At 37.8% G+C, this 17,698-nt stretch overlaps 1 protein-coding gene across 8 annotated transcripts in view; it reads left to right on the top strand.

Moving 5' to 3' along the window:
• Positions 1–17,698, top strand: part of GREB1L (GREB1 like retinoic acid receptor coactivator) — a 279,671-nt gene that overhangs the window by 91,914 nt on the left and 170,059 nt on the right. For all 8 annotated transcript variants that reach the window (XM_053206245.1, XM_053206238.1, XM_053206241.1 and 5 more), the window contains one exon: positions 12,540–12,644. The gene's annotated coding sequence lies outside the window, so the exon portion shown is untranslated. The remainder of the gene's footprint in view (positions 1–12,539; positions 12,645–17,698) is intronic.

Genomic DNA, 17,698 nt, shown 5'->3' on the forward strand with positions numbered 1-17,698 from the left:
GTCTACAACACTACCTTTTCTCTGTCATGCAAACTCCCCCTCATGTTTTAAGTCCTAAGTGCCACTCCCACCTAGGCTTCTTGTATGTTCTCTGTTATGCCATGTATGTTCTCTATTTCACCATGTGTGTGCTCTGTTGCACTATGTGTGCTATTATAATATGTGCATTCTCTATTATACCATGTATATTCTCTATTGCACCATGTATGCTCTATATTATATCAGGTCTGTTCTCTATTGTACTATGTGTGTTCTTTGTTACACCATGTGTGTTCTGTATTACATCATGTATGTTCTCTGTTGCACCACGTGTTCTCTATTACGCCGTGTATGTTTTGTATTATACTACGTATACTCTCTATTATATCATGTCTGTTCTTTATTACATCATGTTTATTCTCTGTTGCACCATGTGTATTCTCTGTTGTACTATATGCTCCCTGTTCTCTGTTATACCATGTATGCTCTCTATTGCACTATGTGTGTTCTCTGTTATACCATGTATGTTCTCTATTACACTGTGTACGTCCTCTGTTGTACTATGTGTGTTCTCTATTACACTATGTTCTCCATTGCACTGGAATGCTCTCTATTACATCATGTATATTCTCTGTTACACTATGTATATTCTCTGTTGCATTGTGTATGTTCTCTATTACACCGTTCATGTTCCCTATTACACTACATGTTCTCTATTATACTATACTCTATTGCACCATGTGTGCTCTGTATTACAGTGTATGTAGGTTGTCATATAAGGCCCTCTGAGGTATTAACCTCTTTTTTTTTTAAATATAATTTATTGTCAAGTTGGTTTCCATACAACACCCAATGCTCATCTCCACAAGTGCCCTCCTCAATGAACTGTGAATTTCTAAATTATAGTCTTATTCACAAATGTATCCTCAGCATGTAGCAATGCTTGGCAACTACAGGAACAAAATAGGTATGCATTGAACTGAATAGAAATAAAAATAAGTACAGAATGTGCTTTGTGTATCCCAGTAAGACCCCAACTTGAAGACAGTGTAAAGGTAACCAGGAAGCCAGGTGGTGAAGCTGAGCTGGATGAGGCAGAATGAGGCACACGCAGGCCTGCAATAGTTCAAATAGAGTTCAGAGAAACTGTCTGTTTCCAGCCCCTGTGTCACCTTGGCCTGCTCTGTTCTTTGCTTGTTCTGCTTAATTTACTCATTCTTTTTTCTCAGTCATTCAGAAGTGACCATTTAGCTCAATTTACTGGGCCTACTCCTTTCTTAGCACCAAAATCTGGTTGTGTGTGTGTGTGTGTGTGTGTGTGTGTGTGTGTGTGTGCGTGTGTGTGTGTGTGGTGATAAACTCCCAGAAATAGAGCTGAATGTACCTACTAAGAGAGTTGCATGAATGAGGGGGGAAGGGGGCAATAGGGAATGAATAATAATCTGTTGGTATGTACTGAGTGTTTGCCAAATGCCAGGATTTACATTTAATCCTTACAACACCTTATAATATATAGGCACCATTATTATCTCCACTTTACAGATGAAGTAACTGAAGCAAAGAGAGACTGAACCATATGCACCCATGGAAGCAGGGGAGCTAGAATCCAGTAAATGCCTGTCTTAATCCAGAGTCGGTTCTGTGAACACAATTAGTGTTAAATATTCATGATGGACCACATTACAACTGATCCTTGTCTTACAAAGATATCTCTGAAGGGCAAAAGAATGAAATGTTTGGTTTCCCCTGTGTTTTTGTGAGTACTGGTAGGGTTTGTTTTATTTTGTTTTGGGCTTTTTTTTTAATGTAATTTTTTAGAGCAATTTTAGGTTCATAGCAAAATTAAGAGGAAGGTACGGAGATTTCCCATATACATTGGTAGGTTTTTCTCATCAAGGATTTAACTCTGGGGATCATTATAGGCAAGAGAGAATTCCTCATGAACTTGGACTTAGTCTCAAGGTCCCCTTCTCAGGTATTATACACCTGGCCTTGGGCAGAACTAATAGCCTGTTAATCAATTTCCATTCTAACTAACTAGTAAGTGTTTATTTATCTTGACAAGATGCTATATGATGTATGATAGACAAACAAAAATGATAAGGACTGGTTCTTGCCACCCACCCTGCTCTGTCCCAGTACACACACAATCCTGTTGGGAAGACAAGCCATTCACAAAAGAACTGTCAGCCAACGATGTGGAGCTCTTGGTGATGTGAGCCCTGGTCAGATTTCTGGGTCCTTAGCTGGTGAGGGAACGCTTCAAAGTCCCTTCTGAGCTGTATGTCTGAGTTCCCCATCTGGCCCTCCTCCTGTGTTACTTTTACTACCAGTTCATTCTCAATTGATTTCCAGCTTCTCTAAATTCAAACTCTATGATATTCTGCATTCAAACTGGTTAGTGTCCCTCATTATCCACAAAGATTTTCCTAGGTCTTTATCCTGGATCTAATTCTTTTCCCCTAAATCTTCAAAGGGGTAATCAATCCTGAATATAACTCTGCAATTTAAGAAAAACCATTTTAAGCTGCTCATTGCAAAACACGTGGGTCCTGGCTGTGGACCAGCCATCAGTCGTTCTCCTTGGCTGGAGGAGGCAGGTCAGCTGGAGAAGACGCCCCATGATAGGTCAGGAGGCAACAGTCTGTCCTTCTAAAGATACAAAGGGAAGCACCAGTGAGCTGGGGCTGGCCTCAGTGTTTGGGGATTGGAAGCATAAACAAATATTTTCACAGGGTGCGTCCAGAACTGAGTAGTCAAGGTCATTGTGGTGCAAACAGAACACATGGTGTCAGTGTGTCCTAGTGTCTGGGCTCAAGTGGCCTTTCTTGGCAGCATCTATAAAGAACACAGAGCATACTGTAACCTCTACTGTTGATATTGGGTGTGCTTTTACCAGAGCTTAGTGAGATTTCTAGATTTGTTTCCATTTCATATAGATTACTTTGCAAATGGAGCCAGGCTTGCATTTTCTGTGGATTGGGCCTTTGCTCAGTGTGCTTTGCTCCTCCACTTGAAACTGACCTACAGTGCTCTTCTTGTTCATTAGTTCCACCCAAGGAAGTAGCAGGTCCTCACAAGGAGTCTCAAATAGCCTTCCATTTTCTTTCACAGATGGGGGTGAGAGCACCTGAATATACCAGAATCTCTCTTTGAAAAAAAAACTTTACTATGATGAATCTGAAAAAATAATTTTAAGGGAGTATTGGTACCACTTTCTTCTTTGACACATCTCATTTTTCTTGATGGTAACATAATGCAATTTTGTTTGTTTGTTTGTTTTCCTAAATAGCCATGATGTAGGTGAGAAGTACTGAGTGACTGTTAAGATAAAGTTTCAGATGTTTCTTGTTTTTTAATGGGAATGTCCATCTACATACAGTATAGTGTGTAACACTTTCTAATATACCATATATACTGTTTCATGACTTTGAGAATATTCTTTTTTTCTGAATAGGCACCAAGACAACTTATCTGCAAAGTTTAAATCAGTGCCTTGTCATTAGCAAACTTCACTTACTAGTTTTAGTCAAGTCTAAGCTGCACAATGGTTGAATTGGTGACTATTATATTTGTTTAACTGCTGTAAAGTAAGTTTGCAACAATAGATGCTTGCACTTAAATAGCCTGCAGAGCATCAGGGCCCTATCAATCATGCAGAGATTTCCCTCCTGCTGTCTCTTCTGATGGACAATTCTGCTGATGTGGATATTCAAAAAGAAGGGATCAGGAAGAACAGATGATGGATAAAGACAATCTTCTGTCTTGAGAGGAAATCGGAGAAATCCTTTTAAGGAATTTCTTTGTCATGGTGTCAGAAGATTAATTATGCTCGTGTGAGAACAGCTTTCTCATTGGGTGAAAAGAGACATTATCCTTCTGACTTGTGACAGAAGATTTTTTTCAAAGGAAGAGAGTCAAAGATTTCAGAGTATCTGAAATCTTCTTATTCTGTTGTTTTCTAAGCATCCTCCAGGACCATTGGATTACATCCATGACATTGCGGTGTTCAACAAGTAATTAATGAATCAAGAATTTTTGTTTCAAGTTTTAAGTAATTCCTCCTGCTGTTCCTCATGCAAATCTCTCCAGAGGTCTTAATAACCAAGACTGTACATCAGATTTTAAAATCACATCATAATAGTATAGGTGATAACTTATTACTAGCCAGGAGTGGTAGCTTATTACAGTCATATGGAAGAAGAGACACTGCAGTGCAACCCAAAACTTGTACACACAATTGATTAACACAATTTTTAACAAGGCAAATATAATTGGAAAAGGCATCCTTTAAAAAATTCAACTCTTAATTGTATAATTTAATCTAGTTGTAAATAGTGATAATATTTAAAATATTTACATTCCTTGGAACTTCTTTGAGCATAACAAATGAGTATTCAGAAAAACCTTCGAAAGTTAGAGGCAAAATACATTGCCTAAAGCATAACAATAGTAAAGTTTTTCCATATGACTTTATTTTCCATGTAACTGAAGGCTCAAAAAAAAATCAGTTATTTCATTGAAAGATTTTCCTATAATACATTACTTAATATTCTGCCTTTTATTTTTTTTTTATTTTTTATTTTTTTTTCAATATATGAAATTTATTGTCAAATTGGTTTCCATGTATTCAGCCTTTTAAATAGCACATATTTGCTGACTCAGGGTCCTAATTATAAAGATCTGCTTTTGGGGTTCACTGAATTACAGCGTTGCCTGCAGTGACTATTGAAGTATTTAGTATAGGGTCATTTGCCTCTATAATATCCTGAGTATTTAGTATGTGTGTGTGTGTGTGTTTGTCTACTTTTGTAGATATGGAGTCTCTTCTCTTTAGGTGAGTTATCACTTCTCCCTGGAACCAGTGTGTCATGTTGCTGGTAAACTGCTGTTTTATGTTATACTTGAGGGTGAGTCTGCACCTACAATACAAATTAGTCACATTTCTTTCTTTATTTCACTGTGAAAGTTTATTTTCCTCTTATTTCTAGGTGCCTGACTGGTTCAAGGATAGGTAGTTGAGGTTTCCCACAAATCTGATGTCTGGAAGGTGGCTTTACTGTGTACACACACACACACACACATGCACACAAATGCACGTATAAATGTGTTCATTTACTAATCGTATCAAATGTTAATACTCTGTTCAATGTATTATTTTAGTGATTCTGTGAATACTGAATCTTTTACATCCCAGCATGCTTTTACATCTAAGCCTTGAGAATAGACTTGTAGTAACCACTCCACTCTAGACACCTCTTCCCTACCTTTCCTGGTCTCTAACACTACTGCTATGAAATGGTAGCTACATCCTGGTTTTAAATAAAAATAAACTATTAGATTGCATGAAAAAATCTTCAAACTGAGCATTAAATATTAGCTGATGTTAGCAATTGTAATTTTTGCAGTAACTATAGTAGTTGAAGGGCCAGATTCAGATCTTTGTGGAGAGTTCATAGCAAAGACCAAATGAGTGAGTCTTACTTTAACTCACACTTGATAGTGATACTTAGAAGAACAGATTTAAGTTCAAAATTTAGGATTCTTGAATTTCACACAGTATCTAGAATTTGATATATTACCAATTCTATTTTTGGTTGTTTTTAAAGATGATAAACTAAAGTGATAAACAGAAAGTATTTAAGAAACAATCCCAGGAAATAGAAGTCCAGAAGTAGATCAATCCCTTTTCTCCTTCATTTAGAAAGAGGGACCACTTGGATTTTGTCTTACTCAAAGAAAAATCATCCCATTATGCCACTCTTGCATTTTAGCAGGATGAGTTTATCTTTGAGAGGGCTTTAATTAAAACTGGAGGTAATTCTTCTTGATGACATAGGGCACTTAAAGAAAAAAGTTTACTAATTAATAAAAAATATAGCCAGTTACAGAAAATGTCTCTCTCTTTGTCTTTCTGACCCTGCTGTTAAAGGAGAACAATCAATTTATCACCACCAGCTGCATGGATTCAATGGAAAGGAACTTGAGGTTTTCTTCTTCCTAAACCCTTGCTGAATTGTTCTGGCAGTACATAAAAGTGGGTCATTTGTACCTAAAGTACTTTACCAATGCTCCATTAATCTCAGTGATGGTGTTCTCTTTTTTCCTGCAAGAAGCAGGATGAGAGGATATTATGGGGGAGGAAGAGGAGTTAAGCATTTTTTTTAATGGATGTGTAAATGAAGAGGGAAAAGCCATTTAATATTTTGTGGCCTGTTTTTTTTCTTTTTGCTAATGAATACATGATCAAAATATCAATGATTGTTTTGTGGTATATTTTATATTATTTTTATAGCATTTAATACCTTCAGGATTAAGAGGAATGTTTAACAATTTGTGAAAAAGATAGTGTTTGTCTTTGGATATATACCAAGAAGATCTTCAGCTGAGAAACAAATGATGTGTCAGAGCAAAATAATGTGAAAAGATAGATGAATCAAGGACAAAAGATGTTTTCCTTCAGTTATTTTGTTTTAAATGTAAAAGTTCTATCATTGTGCTGCCTAATCACAATTATTAAAATGGATAGTAAACTAACCTAAGACTTGAGGGTTTCTCAGCTGCTAAATGAATTTTATAAGGGCCTTGATTACAGTCTATACTGTGCTTTGTATTTCTTAAAATAATTTCTGTAATAAATTATTTTCTATCTAAACATTAAGAGAATGCTAGATGGGCAAGGCTGCATTGACCTTCCCTGTTGGTCTTGTCTGCTGATTGGCAGGTTTCAAAGGTTAAACTAGCTACAGATGAAATGTAATCATTACTGACTTGGTTCCTTTCCAGATCTCTCTGGAAACTGCAGTAAGCCAATTTTGTTCATTTATAAAGAAGAAAGAAAAGTAATTCCCTGAGTAGTTTGGAATGGGAAGCAGCCGCTGTCTCCTTCCTTCTTACTTAAATAAACAAGCTAAATGGAAAAATAAACTTTACTTTTTCACATCTGGTATAAAGCTTCCTCTTTTGTTGAAAGTTCACATGCTCCCTTTGCTATGCTTGGTCATGTGAATCAGGTGTCTTCCTTCCTTCTGTAAAGTGACTTGTCTAACTATAATAAGGAAAGACCCTGACCGATTTTAACAGCCCAAGAACATCATTATATGGAAACAAACAAAGCCCTCATATTGAGAATGATATCAGATGATGTTTGACCCAGCCTCCCATATATCTGTTAGTAGTAAAGAAACAATAGGACCTTATGCCAGCAATACAGCAGAAAACTTGAATAAGCAAACAAAGTCTGCTGGGTCTTCCTTACATCAAGTCAGATTATACTTATTTGTGTGTGAGCTCTTCTTAATGTGACTAATTTTTCACTTGTCCTTTATGGCATACACTGACTTTGAAAATGCAGAGAAGGATGTCACAGACAGCCATATCATGATTCTGAGGCACACTGGCATTTACTAACCACCAGCATACCACTAATCGTCAAAATTTACCTTTGCAGACTCCCCATATGTCTTTCTATCCTTACCTCCACCCTTCTATGCTCCTGGGTCATTTTCTCAGAACTCCCCTCCATTCTGACATCTCTTCCCTAGTGAACTACTTTAATAATTGTACGTAATAATATTGCAATTTTTCTGTTTAACTTTTCTGTGAAATGGGAGCATGATTTGCAGTCTTCTTTACCCCAGGATTCACAGGCTTGATGCCTCTTATTACAGAGTTGAACATTCTAAATGTTCTTCTAATACACATTTGTCATGTAACACAGAATCCAATTACCATTAAAGCTTGGTTAGAAGCTTTTTGGGAAGGGGGGAGTGGAATGTAAAACCTAGAGAAGTTAGGTTTAACAGTTAAAAACCTAGTTGATAAGCAATGTTCCATTTTTTTAGATGCTTTCGTTCCCTGCTAGGGCCGGCCTCAGAGGAAGAGGTAAAGGTCAAATGCCACAGGCATCTAAACAGTGGTGGAGGTGTACACAGTACTCATCCCAGTAACAAGTTGCTGTTGTCGTGGCAAAATGGCCTTTCTAACTCTCTTGTGCTTTTAGGTACCTTCTTTGAGCATAACCAGAGAGGCAGTGGCAGGGGGCTTAGTAGGAATCATCATTGGTTTGTTTCCACTTTCCAAAGGAAGAGATTGAAGCAGAGAGTAGTCAAGGAGCCAGTCCTAGGATCAGACAGTGAGGCTTCTTTCTTTTCTTTTTAATATGTATGGCTAATTGTTATAAATAAGCATCCCATTTAACAATCATACACAGTTTTGATCCCCTCCCCCTCTTTTTTCCAAATAAGTGATTTTCAAACTGTAATGTCATAGAATCATCTGGGGCTCGCGTTGTCTATTTGCTAAATCTAGCAACACTTTCTGGGGTATTCAAAATGCAGATTCCTGAGTCCTTATCTAGAATTAGTGACTCGTAAATCTCTGAGAGAGAGGATAAGGAATCTCCATGGTGAGTACCATTCGTCAAGTGATTCAGATGCAGTCCTTGAACTAGACTTTGTGAGAAACACTGATGTAAATGATGCGAAACTTTAACAGTGTCTCAATGGGCACCTTGGTTTCATCAAGAAAAATCAGTAGTAATTCCAGCCAGATTTTCTGTTTAGTTACATTCAGGTCAAATATAACCCATGCTATAGCAGTTGCTGAAACAAATAGGAACTTCCATTCCATTCTTCCTCAAGATGTCCTGATTTATCATTCAGCACTTTCTACCACCACCACCGTTACAATTCAACTAGCAGTGACTTTAAAAAGAGCCTCTCTGAGCACCCAAACTGGCAGGACTGACCCACTCTATCTCTCCTGAATGTTGACTATCTGCATCCATAGCTCTGGTGACTTGTTTCTTCATGCAGATTTTTTTAGGGTTCTTCTTAGTTTATTCACTTTTTATCCCCAAATAAAGAGCACTTTGTCTTTCAATTTACATGCCATCAGTTCATATATCTCAACTCCATTAATTAGGAATTTCCTTATATTTTGATTCTCAACAAAGATTTTTCTAGGTAGGTAATAGAATGAAAAGTAATAAGAGAGAGTGAAGATCATATCCTTGGGTGAAAAGTTGTCATTCTGGTTTAAGCTGTAAATTTCTCTTAGAAAGTTTTAAGTTAAAAAAATGCAAATAGTAAAGTCAGAATATGATTGTATATAATCGGACTGGAATGAGTTAGGAATCCCATTTTCTTTCAGTCTGGCTTCCGTAGTAGGCCAGGAATGACTTTAAAAATTTATTTTCAAACCTAAACAATGGATATCATTCTGACCTCAGAAGTCTCTAAGTAGGATATTTACAGTCTGTGTATGTAAACTCATGTTTAACCAACCTGACATTTGTTACTCCTCTCATGAGTTTTAATTAACAATCTTGATTACAGTTTAGACCATTTCACATATTCTTTTCTGTTACTGCAGAGAACATAATGTGACTTAGCTTGAAAAATACACATGTAGGGTTTAAAGGATGTAGGTCTGGGTAACAGCAGTGCTAACTTTCTCAAATAAGTCACTCAATCTTTTGTTGTCTGTATTCTCATAATGAATACAATGTATATCTCAAGATGTTATTGTGAGGATTAAAGGAAGTAAAAGTGTATAAAAGTAAAACTCATAGTTCTGAGGTACTTTAGGAAATTTTCGCTAATTTAGATATTGGTTGCATCTAATGACAATTAGGAAACCTTTCTCAACCTTAGACTAAAATAATATTCTTAGGTCTGTTATTTTCATAAGGTTTTTTTTTTTGACCAACTTAATATAATCACATTCTTATAAAGATCTAGCACCCAGGACATTATAATTATTTTTCACTTTCATTCTTTCTTTTTTTACCATAAAGGATACTTTATTGATAAACACTAAGGGCAGTTTCTCTCTCTGGCAGTTACCCTACCAAGTGGTATGGTTTTGTTTGATTGTATTTTTTTTTGCTTCATTTACTTACTTCTAAGATCCCTCCCAGTTCAGCCCATGCTCCACATCCCTATCCACAGGCATTGATGATATAGGAATATGATGTGATCTCCACCACCACAGCCCCTCACATAGTAGCCCAATAGAAAAAAAGTTGGTTCTGGCGTCAGAGGACATGCATTTGAGTACTTTGCTACTTCTGAGTGTGGTAATCTTACAAAGATTAACTGAGATAATATACATGAAAGAACACTCTGTAAAAGCATAATTCTTCCTGTGGTTAGGGATTTCTATAAGGAAGAGTATTAACATTTATTGTATGTCTAATACATGCCAGGTGCTCTGCATACACCATCTACTATAACCTGATGAGGTAGGAAATCTTATTCTCATTTTATAGATAATAACTAGCCTCAAGCCCCGTGATTGCAAAGTATTAGAGCATGATCTGACTCAGATTTATCACCCCCACACCACTTGTCTTCACTGCTTTAGGGGCTCGCAAGTCAGGCAGTTCTTGGTCCTGTCTCTGAGCTGCCAAGGAGAGAGGGAAGGGATAGATGAGACAATGAAAGGAGACATTCCATGAATGCAGTCAGCAAATAAGGAGCTATCTGAGAAAATACTGTTACTGACTTGATAGGGCATATGTCTGCCACCATCGATGTGACAAAACTGAAAAGGCTGGAGAAGCCACAGCATTATGAGGGTTTGAGGGAGTGGGCAATGAGAGTTGTGCCCCTCATCTGCTATTGCAAACTTGAAATGTGGCTCAGCCACCAGTGTCTTTATTTTTCTACTTCATTTTGCCTCTGTCAAACAAGGGTGATTGATTATATTTTTAAATAAATAGTATAACAAACTTTAATCTTATTATAATGTTATTATCATCATATAATTTTTAAGCCTAGGGGAGAGGTGAAGCCAGAAAACTGTTAGCTCATACTCACTGTACTTTTCCAATGTTTTTCCACTTGAACATCAATGAAGTCAAAGTTTTCACCTGGCCTTAAAAGCTGCAGGTGACCTCAGCTCATTAGTTGTGAACTGTTTCCTTCTGTGTCAGTGAAGCCTTGCTTATGACCCTATTAGGGTTTGACAAAACAATGGGAGTACCTCTAAAGGGAAAGTGGGAGCTGAACTACTTCTGTTCTTGGTGAGGGATGATTATCAAATTGAGGTATGATGAGAAATTAATTTTCAAATACAAATTACAGGAAAAGGTTCTCATTATTATACCTCAAGTTTGGCTTACAGAATTTTAGGACTGTTTAAATGATCAGAACCACTTTTGCCTGTCTGCCTATCTGCTATTGATAGAGGGTCTTTAAATACAGTTGTAAAATTTCAGACTGATTGATGGTCTAACGTTGAATAGAAGGCCATTTGATCTAATATTACACATATTGTCAGTGACCATGTCTTCTTACAGGACTTTCAATAAGTAATTCTACCTCACATCAGCATTATTAAGCCTAGCACCATGGATATCTAGTGAATAAAACTGGCAAACAATATTGGCAGTTATTAAGTTTATTGAACATAATTCCCTAATTCCACCCTCAAAACAAAAGAAAACAAACAGCAGCAAATATCAGCCTTCTTCACATGGAAGCAAATAAGGTTTTACTTCCACATTTTCAAATTTAAACATCTAGACTGTATTTGAGTCTAAACTTTGTGACAACAGCCAAATAAGCACAGGAAGTGATAGAAAATGTCCAGGAAATTATACCATGGCCTGATGTTTTGTTGCTTTTCATTTTGGCAATTCATACTTAAAAGTATTACAACAACGTGGAAGATTGGAAAGATTCAAGTTTTTGTAGTTGGTGCTTAAAGTAGCAGTACTCATGGCAGAGTGGTCCATTGAAATGGTGTGTATAACAAATTTTAAAGTCATTACAGGGCTTTAAAATGTCAGGAAGATTAAAAGGGAAAAAGGCTAGCATGTGTAGTCATTAATTTTGGTCATGGACATGTTATATTCAAGAACCATGTTTAAGTCCCCGTTCTTCCAGGACAACTTCTTGAAACACAACTTAAATGGAATTATTATTATTTTTTTAATGATTACACTTAAGCACCTGATGATCTAATGAAGACAATTTCTTAATGTGTCAAAATGGGTTCTTTGTATCTTGTTTGAATCTTTTGTTGCCTTAAACTAATCTGCTTTAGGGTTCTCAAATCCAGGCATTTTACAATGCAGTCTCTAGCAATGGCATTCATTTGGAATGCTGCCTTTTGTTTACTAGCTTTCCCAGACCCTCACTGCTTCCTTTGGTCATCTGGTGTCTTCACTAATGTGATTGGTACTCCTAGGCTCTGCAGGTAGCCATGAGCCTTTATAAGTGGGATTTACAATGGGACTCACCACCCTGCCTGCTAATGAAGGGAACCGCAGGGATTTTTTTTTTTTTTCTGTCTTCCAAAAGAGTGAAGGAAAATTGAATTCTGGGTTTGTTAAGTCTCTTTATTTTCCATTTACTTTAATTTTTACAATTGATTTACTAACTTCAGTGCAAAAATACAAATATTTTTGTTTAGGAGTTAAATGTTTCATCTGCCAGCCCTTCATGCTAATCACTGGAATTGTTTATTATTGAACCTGGAAAGAACAAAGTGGGGTCTCTGTTTAAACTCAATCAACTGGCATTTCACTTTCATCTGTTTTTGTCTTTCAGGAGATTTTTGACCAATTTGGTTGTTTAAAAAAAAAAAAAAAGCATATGACTGGAAGCCTTGGATTCTACTACCAGCCTTGCCATTTAGTACATCTATAACCTTGAGTAAGTCACTTCCACTCTTTGATTTCTAATCTGAAAAAAAGGAAAGTGTTATCCAAGGTACACATGAGATTTGAGATGGTGTTTCACATTCTAGCCTTCTTGTCTTTTTACTAGCAAAGTGAATAACAGTGCCCTTTTGTTTGATTTTTGGATAAATCTACCACTGAAAAACATCTTGCATCTATTAAATGTTTTAACCAGTGGTCAAAGCAATAATTAAATATAAAATGCCAGTGTCTTCATTTTAGAGGCAATGTGCTCTGTGAGGATTAAAGGAAGTTCATTGTAGCCCAACTTTATAGAGATAGGGATTTGTTTGACATTTTCTAATTGTGAAACATGGCACCCATGTGTTTTTTAATTTACGTATAGTTGACATATAGTATTATATTAGTTTCAGGTGTACAACATAGTGATTTGACCATTACATACGTTATGAAATGCTCACCATGAAAAGTGTAGTTAGCATGTGTCATCATACAAAGTTCTTACAATATTATTGACTATATTCCCTATGCTGTACTATTCATCCCTTTAACTTATCTATTTTATAGCTGGAAGTTTGTATCTCTTAATCCCCTTCACCTATTTTGCCCATCACACGAACCACCTCCCCTCTGGCAACCATCAGTTGTTCTCTGTATTTATGAGTCTGTTTCTAGTTTTTGTTTCTTTGTTTGTTCATTCATTTATTTTTTTTTAGATTCCACATATTTTTTAAGTCATAGTGGTTTTTGTGTCTCTGACTTATTTCACTTGGAACCCATGTTTTAATTGTGCTTTATAAGGCAGTATTCTTAAGTGTGGTTTAAAGGTCTTCTGGGGGGGGGGGGTCATGAAATCTTTGGATTTGATTTGATTTGATTTTTATCTACTTGTTTTTTGGTTCTGGTCACTTCTTTTTTAATCTTTGGATTTTAGAACAGAAAGGGACATCTGCAATCATCACATCCAATCCTCTGAGTTTTATTAAACTGCTGAGATTCAGTAGACCCAGAAATGCTGAGTAGCTTATCCATGGTCAAAGAGCCTAGAGAGCTGCCTGTAGGGTCCAAACTCCAAAGACAAAATGTTATGTACCTGGTGGAGGTGTCCTAGCTACTTCTTAATGAAAGACAGAGAATGAAGGCTGAGACGAGGGGATTGTTTATTCCAAGTCTGAATAAAATTGCCAAGTGTTAAAAATTGCTGCTTGATAGAATTAGATAGTTGGTTAGTTTTCACATTGCAGCTTCCAGATTAAAGTCAATCCAGTCCCACAAATGTTTAACAAAATACTGTGTCTGAGGCATTGAACTACGGTGATGCTCCTATAGAACTGTGCAAAATCACAGTCCCTCCCCTTAGAGACTTTGCAGCCTAACATGGAGATAAAACAAGTACATAATAGGGAATAAAAACAATAAAAAACAGATTTCAAATGGAAAATAACTTTGGAGTTCTTAAAGTCTCAAAGAACTTTGAGGATTTCAAAGTCCAAAGGGGAGGTGGACTTAAATAGAACCTGATAGGTCAAGTGTTCCTTAGCAGATCAAAGGTAAAATCAGGGTGCTCTGGGAACTCACAGGCAAGGTCTTGAATCAGAGTGAGACAAAAGAAAGGAACTAGTAAAATAATAAAATTTTGGCAAGTCTTCCTATTCTTGAGTTGGTTATTTGCTGCTGGAGAAAATCCCTCAGTCATGCAGATGGATATCAACTATAAATTCATTCTCTCTAACCCTAAATACAACTTAATTATCTTAAGTTGAGTACCCTTGGTGAATTCTTTTTTTCTCTAATCAATTATCCTAAATCTACTCCACTCTCTTTAAGCCTGTACCCTGCCCTTTTCTCAGCAGGTTGCTCCTCTTCTAGGAGCCCCTGAAGAGTCCCCGTAATTGCCTTAATTTAGCTGACCTATAAGTACAAGTGATGCCAAGTGCTTCGTCTCCAACCCTGCTTCCCTCCAAACTTCAGACTTGTCTGTCACATTACTGCTGGGTATCTCCACTTGGATGTTTCAGAGCCATCTCAAAATCAATATATATCTAAGGCCTGAATGTATCTATCACCTTCCATGCAAAGCCTCATCTTCTTCCTCCAAGTGCCCTCAATTAGAGGAGGTACCACCATTCTCCCCAGTTTGCACTTTAGAAACATACAAATGCAGAAAGAATGTCCAGTTGGGAGGCTGCAGTGATCTAAACCACCATACTTCTTGTTACAGTATTCAATTCATTGTAATTGCATGAGAAAGAACATAGTCAAGTGATTAAAAACATGGCTCTAGGTGGCACATGGCTGGCTCAGTCCATAGAGCATGTGACTCTTGATCTTGGGGTTGTGAGTTCAAGCCCCACATTAGGTGTAGAGCCTACAGAACAAAACAAAACAAAATAAAACCATGCCTTAAAGTAAGGTGGATTTGCATGTGATTCCTGGCACCACCATTTACCAGCTAGCCATATGACCTTGAACAAATCATTAAACTTTCTAAGACTGGGTTATCTCATCTGAAAAATGGGAACATAGTAATTCTTACATCAAAGGGTACTTGGAGGATTAAATGAGATATACATATGAAGCTTTCAGCAATGGTATTCCTGTTTAAGATCTGGGAGAGCAAAGACCATTTCTGTCTTGTTCACCATTGTATCTGCAGGACCTGGCACAGAGAAGGCACTCAATACATATCTACTGAATGAATATATGAGGTAGTGGCATGCCTGAATTGAGGTACTAACAGTGAGGATGGAGAAAAGCAATGTAAGATAGAGACCTGGGCTTCACCCTGAATCATTTGCCCATGCTATTGGTCACCAATTCCTATTGATTTAATTCCTGAGTATTTCTCAAGTCTCTCCATCCCTCTGTAACCCTTCCATAACTGCACCCATGCAGGCATCATGATCTCTCACCAGGACTATTAGTAGAAGTTTCTAAGCACTCTCCCTACATCCTGTTTTGCCTCCACATCAGCCCCTTCCAGACTGCCACAAGAAGAATCTATCCAAAGCTGAAATGGGGGACATGCCATTTCTTTGTTTAACATCCTTTCATGTGGCTACTTCTTATCCATAGGACCCAGTCTCAACTCCTCACAGCCTGGGTCTACATTTTCATCTTCCTTTCCTACTGTTCCCTCTCTCACATTTGATAGTCTAGCAATTGCAGACTGGTCTTGTCTTCAGAACATACTGTGCTATTTCATGTCTTCATGCTTGTGAGAGGTACTTGCTTGTTCTTTGAACTCCCTTCTCTCCTGTATCAGTTAGGAGTTCGTTTGTCTGCTTATGACAGGAAGCATTAAATACCAATCTGGAAGTTTATTTCTTTTCCACATAAACAGAGTTTGGAGGTAATTGTCTATAGCTCGTAAAACATTTCTGCTATGATCAGGGACCCAGGCTCCTGTCCTGTGGTTCTGCCATTGATGTGTGTCTTTCATCTGTTCCTCTCTCCTTTCTCTACCCTCCAGCACCTTATTCCATTAATCATCTCCTCTCTTCGGTATCACCACCTCTCCATTTCCTTGGAGGGAAGAAACTCATCCTGTGAAGATCCCTCATTCTAGTATCTTTCCTGCCATTCTACCTTTCCAACAGCTACCAACGGATTTCCATCCTAGTTCACCACACTTCTTGAAAGACTAATTGCTACCTGGCAGATTTTCATTCTTGATCCTATTTGACCTTCCTTACCTGTTGAAACTGTTGACCACTTCCCACTCTTCCAAAGTCTCTTGTCCTTTGGTTTTCAAAACCCTTCAGGTTCCTGGTTTCCTTCCTGCTTCTCCTACTGCTCCTTCTGCAAAGTGGTTTTCCTCATCCTTTGACTGACTCTCAAATGACGATGTTTCTCAGACTTCCCCCCCACCCCGCCCTTGACCCTTACTCCACATACTTTCTCTACAGTGGCAGTCCCTAGTAATCTCCCCAGTACAGACAACAGTTTTCCATGTGGCAACTGTCTGTCTCCGGGGTCTGTTTGTTGAGTTCTCATTCCTGAACTTGAGTCTTGAATTTCTAACTCCCTACCTAAAGGGCAGCCCTGATAATGTACAGTCCCCATCAACTCCTCCTAGATTCTTCAGAAACCTTTTATCTGGTCTCTAACTTTCACATTATTGCCAGAGTTACCTTCTATTTTTAAAAATCTAATTATGTTAATTTTTTTTTTTTTTTTTTTTTTTTTTTGGAAAGGTTCCATTGGCTTTCTCCTGCTTCTGGGACAAAATTCAAATTCCCAATTTGGCATAGAAGTTCCCTTACAGACTGCCTCCAAGCTACTTTTTGTTTGTTTCCACTGCATTTATTACTTATACAAAAAATATTCAAAAGAAAAAAATTTATTCTCACTTCTCCAATGGCTGTCATCCCTGCCTCTTGCCCACACAACTCCTAACCCCTTTCCTCAGGGCCAGTTCAAAACTGAACCTGCTCACTGCCATTTTCACAGAAAACAGCAAGTTCCAGGGATGTGGGGGGAGAAGGTAGGAAAAGGGTGACAATACTGTCCAAGTTCCACCCAGAAGTGGGTCAGGTGGAGATTGACAGAATTCAAACAGAAGGGCTGGTGGCCTCACAATGATGTAGTCTAACTAAAGTGGGCTGGAAAGGACATGGCATAGCCTGTCAGAGGCTTTAAAGGGTGTCTCATGGGCTTGTGTCAAACCCAGAAAAACTGACATCAGGAGAAGAATGTGGAGGACCAGGGAGGCAGTCTTGCAGAAAGTTTCCCAATTCTCCCAGGTTGAGAGGTGCAGAAAATCTAGAGGGCACCATTTTGGCAAAAAAACCTTACTCTAGTATTAGGAGGTTACAAAAGTGCCACAGACACTGAGAAAGGCTACAAGGAGATACAGTTTCACAAAGCACAGTGATGATAGACCAGAGCAGTGGGGTTCATGTGACTGATGCAGAAACTACAAAATCTAGAAAGTAGGGAAAGTGGCCTTTCAGGGAGTGACTCTGTACGAGTCATACAGAATTGACCCCAGGTCAGACAACCTGGTTAGTCTCACAGAGCAGCTGGCAGCATTGGGGGCCTGAGGGGGAATCACATAAAAAGGAC

This window comes from Acinonyx jubatus, chromosome D3 (assembly GCF_027475565.1).
Source record: "Acinonyx jubatus isolate Ajub_Pintada_27869175 chromosome D3, VMU_Ajub_asm_v1.0, whole genome shotgun sequence".
NCBI lineage: Eukaryota > Metazoa > Chordata > Mammalia > Carnivora > Felidae > Acinonyx > Acinonyx jubatus.